General features: G+C 39.3%; 1 protein-coding gene across 2 annotated transcripts in view; it reads right to left on the reverse strand.

Annotated features, from left to right (window-relative positions):
- LOC148676826 (SH2/SH3 adapter protein NCK1-like) overlaps positions 1-9,190 on the reverse strand; it is a 60,557-nt gene extending 51,367 nt beyond the window's left edge. For both annotated transcript variants that reach the window (XM_088613828.1, XM_088613811.1), the window contains exon 1: positions 9,033-9,190. The gene's annotated coding sequence lies outside the window, so the exon portion shown is untranslated. The remainder of the gene's footprint in view (positions 1-9,032) is intronic.
- Between the last annotated feature and the right edge of the window lie 597 nt (positions 9,191-9,787).

Below are 9,787 nucleotides of genomic sequence, written 5' to 3' on the forward strand. Positions count from 1 at the left end.
TTAATCTTTCATAGCGCTGTGTAGGAATTATGCAAAGGGTGTTTTGTTTTAAAGTTGCTTTCAAGCAACCTATACATAAATACCTCAAGCAGATGTGCAGATTTCCTTAAGCACTTCTTTAAGATGAGCAACAACAAAAAAAACATACAAAAACATTTTCACTTATGTTGCCTTGCTCTCTTTAGAGCTTCAGAAGCAGTTTTTGGATCTGTTGTAAAGTATAGGGTGGGATAAACAGCAAGTTAGAAATTCCATCAAATATCTTTATGCCAATCATCCTAATAAAGGAAAAGCACAAGCTCCAGTTAACGAGTGTAGAATGGATTCAACAAAGCAGCAAACACAGCCTCCTGCAAGGCTTCCACCTGACGGCCTTGTGACCGGTTTAGTGCAGGACACGGTATTTAGCAAGTGCTTGCAAACCGGTATTTAGTCAGAATTTAGAAACTGACACAACCCAGAATTCCCTTTCTAGTCATTACTCCAAATAGCACATTGTCAATCAGATTCCGACAGGGAATACAGGTTATTAAAGTTCACTGCGCACGGCCAGCACTCCTGCAGTTGCAGACACTCCCAACTTTGAAGGCAGAAAAGCCATGGGAGTGGAATCCTGGGAGTTATAATGAAGGAGTCTGAGAAAGGACAGCCTCGAAAGCCAAAAACTCATGTTCAATCCAGCACGACATCTACCCTCAGAGGTACTGGTTGTTTACAAACAGCAACACGCCCTTCCTCCATTTTCATCATTAAACAGTACCAGGTGGCAAAATGTCTCTACCATTTCAATTCCTGACAATCCTTTCCCTGTGACAATACTTCGAAACTCCCATCCTGCACTCCTCCCCATCAACCTCCACCAACACCGGTCCGCTTTTCCATTTGTAAAGGTTAAGACTGGTACCTACAGTGGATATAAAAAGTCTACACACCCTTATTGAATTTGCAGGTTTTTGCTTGATGCGATAGACATCCGATCATTCTACATAGCTGAAGTGACATTTCATATAGAGAGGTAGGCTAATCTTCAGGTCACAGTCCAGTTTACTGTGACACAGCAACAACCATATTTAGCATCCACTCTTTAGTTACTTTTTTAAATATCAATGAACTGGCCCCATTTTTATCACCCAATGTTTTCTCGGTTTCGGCAATTGATTGTGGTAGCAGAGCCACTATCAGAGGGCTCGTTAACAATTCTCGTGATTTAAAGATAAATAAGCTAATTAAGTAAATTGCCCACTGATCTGCAGTGACATTTGTGAAGGACACACCTCCCTTCCAACTGGCACTATAACTCCTGCCCTGCTTCAGAGCTTGAAGAGTTTAAAGAGAAAATGGCTCGATGGGCAGGGCAGAGGAGCAGGTCACACACCTGTGGGTACTGAGGTTCATGCTGTAAGCCAAGACAGATTAAAGCCGAGTGGGTTGGTATATAATAAACTGGCAATTTCAAGAAATGTTTCTGCAAAACCTGGAACATTAATGCAGAACTGCAGGACAACCATTCAGCATTTACTTTTTAAACCTATATTACTCAAAAAATGTATTTGGACAAATCTTGTAAAGCTCTTCAGAAAAAGCAAATACCTTGTTAGATACTTCCACAGGCAGACATGTGAAAGGAGCATTTATTCCTTTAGGACTGAAAACAGGACAGATGTCTTCACGCCACAGGTTATTGGGGGTCTGGAATAAATCAGATAGCTCAGATTCCTTCAAGAAACTGCTCAGCGAGATCCTCAGATCACTAAGCTACTAGCAAATGAACAAGAGGGGCCAAATGGCTTCTGTAAGGCCAGTTCATTTTGGATGCAGTGCAAAAAGTTAATCAGGAAAATAAACTTTTGATCAGAATGTTTCAGACAACACTTGGACGACACAATGAAATGTAACTGAACTATTTTGTGCAGATTCCTTCAATAACATCTAGGGAGCTATGAAATTGGAAAACAGCTTTAGTGTCCGTCATAAACATAAATAATTAAAAGACTTTGGGAATGAACTGAAAGGAAGTCATTATTCCTCACAGATAATGTATGCATAACTAGTGCTGGGCGATAATTCGATAACGATAATATAGTGATATAATTGTCCTCGATATAATTTTAACAAAAGTTCGATATATATGTTTATGCTTTGCGCATGCGTACAAAATACCGGGCGAGTGCGCGTGCGCGTTGCAGACCGGGCAGCTCACGAGGTGTTGTTTACCCACACGGGGGTGGCTGACAGGATTGTAGTTCGAGTGGAGAAATGAGTGACACTGAATCAAACGTAGTGCTGCCAACAACCAGCTCGAAGAGTTGTTTAATTTACCAATTAACTGTCTGGTTTCTTCAACTTTCACTCAGGAGAAAAAAAATCTGCCTTTAAACTTGAAAGAAATAATGATTTGACATTTATCGTGATAATTACAGATATTGACTGATGTGAAAATGTTTATCGTGATAATGTCTTTGGCTGTATCGCCCAGCCCTATGTGTAACCCACATTTTATCGCACAGAAATGTGCATTTTGGGCGAGCTGGAGCAGTCGCGGGGTTCTTAGCTGTGAGTCCAGATGTGAAAAGCACACAACTGGCTATTCCAGATCTGGTGGGTATAACACATGACGATTCAAAATGTATTTAAAAAATGTGAACTTTAATAAGGCAAAACATTTCTCATCTTTAATATCGCTGCATTAGATGTTTCTTATGGGGCTGTGATGGGGAAACACCACCTTGCAGTGTGATGGGGAAACACCACCTTGCAGTTCTGAGCTCCCAGTTTACCCTCCCAGGTATTTTTCTCCCCAGTATTACAATGTATTCTTTCTTATGGGGCTGGCTTTTTCCCCCACTCTGTCTCGCCTCCAGTGTGGCTGGCAAATTTGGATTCACTTTTATCATTTAATTCATATACTTGGATGAAACATTAACATAGCAAGTCAGTAGCTGAGTGGTTTAATAATACCAAGAGTAATAACACTGTAATTACATGTAATAAGTGCACTTCCACTATGCCATTTTGTAGGACAGATGAAACTGATGCCATACAGCAGTGCAGTTGTACATGTCCTAGGGTAGGTATGGGTACTTATATCATCACACTACATCAAAAGCCTACATTATACGAATGTGTGTGCCCCCGTTTCCACTCCAGAAACACCAGCACCGTCGGCCATAGTTTCCTCTGATGTTGCCGTCTAGTCCCTTTGTAAAAGTAAAGAACAAGACCTCAAATTACTGCAGGTATGTGGATTAATCCCTGTAATTTTAAAAATGTAGAATTCCAAGTCATTATTCCCAGTCTGGTGGGAGAGGAGCCTGCATTGCAGAGCTAATCCTCAACATGCTTGCACAAGAAGCAGAACGAAATGGCAACAGGCAGGAAAGCCTTTCCACCACAACAGAGGCTGAGGTGGGTGTAATTTTGTGATTCAGAGGGTGCACAGCGAGCCCCTGATGACAGAGAAAATTATTGTGTACAGTCATCTTCAGGATCCAACATAAATGCCACATTCTGCCTAAAAATAAATGCAGACTGCCCATCCCACTACAATTATACCTTATTCACTCCTGCTTTGAACTAAACAAGTTAAAAAAAAAGATTTTCCTGAAGTCTGTATTTTTATGAAACTTTAACCTACATTAAATTTAGGAATGTATTAATCCCATACCATAATGGTTGATGAATCTTTGAAAGGGTTCTGGACACATCAGTTTCACACAGAGCTACCAATGCTTTAAGCTGAGCTACAGAATGGAGAAAGGATCAACTAATAATATCTGGAAATGTACCGATTTAACATTTAGTTCCCTACGGGATTAATAAAGTAATATCTATCTTTAGTTAATCCGTTACCTGGAAAATGGAAGCATGAATGTACAATCTTATTCACACTGCGCATAACCCAAAAAACCCTGAAGAAATCTGGCATGTTCTCTGCATTTTATTGCATCTCTGATTTTAACTACATATTCTGAACCAATAATATGGAGAAGAGGTCACATCTCTGATACGTTTAGAAATTAATCAGTTGATGATTGACAGTACTTGCAAAACACAGGAATGCACCCCTCAACAATTACTGCAGTTGACCATCACAGAACAATAAAAAAACTATTAAGGTGTTCACTTTGGTCTTTCTTAACACCTAAAAATATTATCTCTGAGAAAACTGAAGATGCCAACTAACAGCTTAATGAAACCAGTATTGGCAAGGCATCTCATTCTTTGTGCACCACAAAACTGGAAATCAGGCTTGCGTGTCCATGGGAGAACAAACAATGCTGCCACTGATAAAACTGCAAATATGAAGACTATCAACAGGGGTCATCGTGAGGAGCCTCCACTTCATCGCGTAGGCCAGAATTAAAGCTTTAAAAATGTTATGTTTATGTATATAACTTATCCATACTTCTCAAAAACCCAAATCTCTACTCAGCTCACACAAATGAATGCAGGACACACTTTGAGAAAAGATTTAAGTTCTTTGTTCATGCAAAGATCTTCCCAGTTAATTCTGAAATCTCCTCTACTCTTGGATGTACACTATTTACCTGTCACTTGTGTTAGCAATTTACATTTCCAAGAATACAACAAGAATATAAACAATCTTTTAACAGCAGTGATAGTTAAAAGTCGAAGAATTAAATATATTAATACTCAATAGTTTCCGCATCTACTCCCACATTCTGGTTAAAACATGATTTATGTCAAAAGAGAATGTAAATCTTAAGGAGAAATCTTGAACTGCCTTCAGTGCCGATGCCCTGGAACTTTCAAATCCCAGTGGCTCTTCAAGAAGAAATTCAAAACGAAACCGATCCCGTGAGTAAAAATGCTGTCAGCATGCAGATGCTTCACCCACATCCTGAGCCTTCCATCAAATAAAAGGGTAAATGTCAGCTGAGGGATTTGCTTGACGGCCAGTTCCCTCAGGAAATGACAACTCCTTGGAGAAGCGAGTAAGGAAACACAATCTTAAGGGTCACTGCATTGCTACCAGCAGGACTTGTACAGCACACAACTTGTCAGCCTTCAGACTATACGCACAACATGGGCATTACAAATACAAAAAAAGTAAACACTTGTATGCCCTGTAAGAGGGTGGTAAATTCAGACACGTGATAAATTCCCGCCTGAATTACATTCTACAGACGGCAAAGAGAATTACCTGCCATCCTCCATCACCCTGTTAAAAGAAGACAATTAGTGGAGTGACTTTAAAAACTAAGTTTAAAAACTTAGGAGCAAAGGCTTACAGTGACCGAACAACCTCTCCCAGCCATGAAGTTAGCAGACCCTCAGTTATGCTCTGCACCAAAACGGAGAAGGGCGCATAGAAGTATATTTGACCATTTTGCATTTTCTTTAAATTTCGCAAGGAGTTTTTTTTTGGGGGGGTGGAGGGGGGGAGGGGGTGAAGCCAGTAAACAGCTTATCTGCTCAGATATTTAAAGAGTGGGACTTCAAAGAAGTCTAGATAGAGCGTTATTAAGAGTGTTTTTTTTTTTACGTGTTCTTACCTTACTTTTTTCCCCTCACAAGTTATGCCTGTAAAAGAAAGCTACTCTGACACATTGCCTCAGCCATCAATAATTCTGAATTAACTGGATAGTATGCAGATATGACTGCTCCCTGTAACTCCTTCCATCTTTCAGATGAAACACTGCAATGAGACCTTGTCCATGCTCTGGCCTCCAAATCGTTTATAAGGGTGTTAGCCTTTGTGAAATACGAAAATAACAATACAAATCCATCCTACATAAATTCAAGCTTCCCATTATTCAAATTTAAAGCATTACCTAATCCACTTCCCATTAAAACTGCAGTTACAATTTAGGCTGCTGCACAGTGGCTGCGCACAACATGGCCACCGAGTTCCTGTATATCAGTGGGCGGCTGCCAGTAAACTCAGGGCTTTACTGTGAAACATTTTGACATCGTTTTTCATAACAAACAGACATACACAGTTTCAATGATTTATTAAGAGATTATGGATAAATCATGGCAAATACTACACTGAAATTATTTCAGTACCGGACGAGAGTCTGTTTTTGCGTATCAATGTCTTATTTTATTGTGAAAGGTTTCTGAATTTGAGTACCCATCGACCACACTACTACTGCAGGTATGCACTGAGATTTTGCCCTGATGGCTTCAGTCAGTCAAGATACAGAGACATGTACTGAACCAACAATGCTGCAAAGAACTAACATCCCATCCAGATAGTCTTGTACTCTCTATTTCAATAACGCTACAGAAACTAGAAACTTCAGCTACAGTATATGCATGACTCAGCATGATGAAGGATTAAGCCTAACTTACTAAACTCTTATTCATTGAAGAATTCTATGAAACCTAAGTAAAAGAACAGAAAATTAAATACACAAAGACAAACACAAAGCCTAGTTCATGTAGTCATTTATTAAAAATCAAAACGCACTAAAAGATGATAATAACTGTATACAACTATGGTTTGATACATTCACTTAGAATATATCCCAGTTTACTGGAAGGTGATGTTTACCAACAAGAGACATCAAAAGGTTGAAGCCAAAAACCAGTGTAATCAGTTTGCTGAATAAATCAAATGATCAAATGCTAGCTGCTGAAAATCACAAATTTTCTCAAAAAGATTTATTAAATACTTTTCAAGTATTGGTGATACATCACCACTGTAAGCCTTATTAAGCAAAGGTGATAGCGATTTGCAAATCATTTAGATCTCATGCAGACGAGCCTGCTTATTAAGAGCCAGGCTTGGCCATTCGGAGCCGTGCAATGCTGTCAGTCAGAATGTTTCGATGGAAACTTCATGAGAATTCAAGAGACATGAACTTAAAATAAACATGTTGCTCAGCTCACCAAACACTATGATGTGCAGATAGAAAAGTAATCTCTGCTGCAGGCAATGAAACAAAAAATGTGAAAGAATCAATCATATTGTTTCTTTTACATTGGGAGCATTATGCTTTTTCGAGTATTTTAAAATGTTATAGCTTAATTCCTGAACAGTTTTTTAAAGACATTCCTACTGTTCCTGCTATGCACCAGTGTGTTTCACACTATCTGAAGCCGAATACTAAAGCCAAATACTTCTGGCTTCTACTGTTGCGTTATTCTGCAGAAGACATATGAAGGAATAAACTGCAATATTTTTTCCACTGTAGCGATTAGAAGCAGAAACAGTGACCACATCTTTTTATTACAGATTCTCCACAGCCTTTAAGCATTTAACATTATTAATTAAGGTTAATCACTAGCGTGTTAACGTTAGCCAGCATGTATTCTCATTATTAAAACAAAAATAAACTCCTTCATCTTCTGGCATCCGATTGTCAAGCAACGATCTCATGACGTGTGCATTCTGTGGAGGAAATCACTCCCATTCTGACACCCATTCAAATGAAAAAAACCCATACCATAATCTTTGGCAACATCTATAACCGGAAATCCAGACCAATGATAAAGCACTGAACATGACACAGATTGGATTTATACATTATCAAGAAAGAAATATATAAGCAAGTTGCTGTATTACCAGATCATTCTGTCATTACTGTAATACTGGACTGTTTCCTTACCATTAGCTGTTTCCCTAGCATACAGTCCATCTTGTTTTGAAAAAAACAAAGGTTTTGCTCGCAGTGATTTTCAAAGGCTCAACATCATGGGACTGGCCTCAGATGGATTTCGGTACTTTAGACTAAATGTCAACCAACATTAGGTTTCTAAAGATAACAATCTGGAGTTCACAGTTAACTCACATTTCAGGCAGGTCCAGCACAGCAGGTCCAAATGTTAAATGACACAGCGTTTTAATCGTGAAAGAGCTATAACACTATACATGGGAGATGTTATTCCTTCCTCAGATTCCCACATTTTGGTGTTTACAGCAGATGTCGGACTGGGGGATGTTTGATGGCCTTGCTAGGTTTTTGGTTTGTTTTATAAACAGTAGAGGTTAATAGCAGGAAGGGCAAAAGCCATAGAAACACAGCAGATATCCCTGCCATTCTCATGCAATTGCAGTGAAACAGTCTTTAGTATAAAGAGACTTTTTTAAGCACTTTGAATCTGTGTAGGCAGCTCGACAAACGATTTCAAACAAACCAAACAGATAAAAGCATTTCCATTAAGATTATACGGTATACAGTAAGGTCACCGATATTCTCTCTTAGAAAAATTGTGCATAATTCGTTAAGACCTTTTCTATTTCTACTGAATCAGTAGCAAAACGTAGAATGCAAAGCAGCCAAAATCTTTTTTTTTCTTTCCTTCAACCTCCGACTTTCCGAACTAACTTAGGACAAAGCCACGAACCAGGATCGAGGGGGGTGGGGGGAAAACTCAATTGGTAATCTGCCCGGCAGAATGTGCTTTGCTTTGTTCGAAACTGCTTTTTTTTTTCAAAACCAACATTTTCGGCTTTATTACTTTTGAACAGCAGTTTTTTTTTTTCAATTAAGCCTTGTGCATAAAAGGTACCACAATGATACCTATTTATCCCCATTCTACAGAGCCGCGTCCGTAATTCGCTGGAGACGTGGAGAGCAGTAACGAGGTTTGCAGGACTGTTATTTTCCCCGAAAGCAAACAGGACTAAAACGTCACCTCTCGTCGTCGTGGATAATACAGTCAAAGCACCCATCGTCTTGTGAAAAGAAAATTCGTTTAAGTCCAAAAAGAAACAAAAAGGAGTTGTAATCCAACAAAACCATTAGTTCAATTTTGAGAAATGTATTGTTGATTGTTCCATTTTCAAATAAATCAGCACATTATAACTTCACCAACTTGTTAATTCCTTAACATCTGCACATGAAATACACATTTTACACGGGAAATCGTATCTCTCTTAAGACCGACAAAAAATAGCAAAAAGCAATTTTGTATCTCCTGTATTTTCTGGTTTTAATACAATATAAAGTTACACAAGTTTCCATCTGTAGCAGATAGCGTTCTACAACACAAGACGTTGACATCTAAATCAAAACAAAGATTTTTATTTAAAAAAAAAATTAATCATTTCAACTTCCTACCTGAGCCCGGGGGATCAGAGCCAGTTCCCGAATTTCAAATACCAAAAGACACAAATTCTCAATAAAACGCGTAAGCGTAGACAAACACGTCTGACCAATATCAATACTCCTCTTGCACCAGTACGTCTCGGCACTCTTACTCCACACAACAGTCAATGTTCTCTGCAATCTAACTTGTTTCCAGAGGCCTTCCCGTGCTGCCTTCGATTGGCTGTTTTGGCTGACGTCCTCTTTTCATTGGACAAGCGCCCCGTCCGTCATGTGCGCCCAGCTTGTGCAGGGAGGCTGCAGAATAAGGTAGGTACTGTAGCAAGTTCTGCTGTCTGCAAGCAACAGCCTAGACGTGGAGAAGCCGCTGTAGATCCCGTGTTACTGCGGGATCCTCGCTGGAGAGGTTGAACGTTGTATCGGCAAATAGTGTTGCGATACAGCTCTGCACTGGAAAAAAAAAACGATTTTGAGTCCGACACATTGATCATGATTTAGTGAATACGGGGCTGTAACATTCCCCCCCCGAAACTTGTCACGTCATTGTCTGACTGCACTCTTTTTTTTTCATGTGTTAACCCCTTTGCTTTTAGTAGGGATGCCACCACCGATGACCAGGCGGAGAAATTAAAAAAAGTATTGATTTCAAAAGAGCACTTTTAGTGATGACAAGAGGTACTTCGCAAAACATAACCTTGAGAGACACAAAGGTTTAGAATGTATTCTTCAAGTATCGACATCCATGCAATATTTGGAGTAGTACTGTG

Source organism: Lepisosteus platostomus, chromosome 2 (genome assembly GCF_059453375.1).
Source record: "Lepisosteus platostomus isolate fLepPlt1 chromosome 2, fLepPlt1.hap1, whole genome shotgun sequence".
Taxonomy (NCBI): domain Eukaryota; kingdom Metazoa; phylum Chordata; class Actinopteri; order Semionotiformes; family Lepisosteidae; genus Lepisosteus; species Lepisosteus platostomus.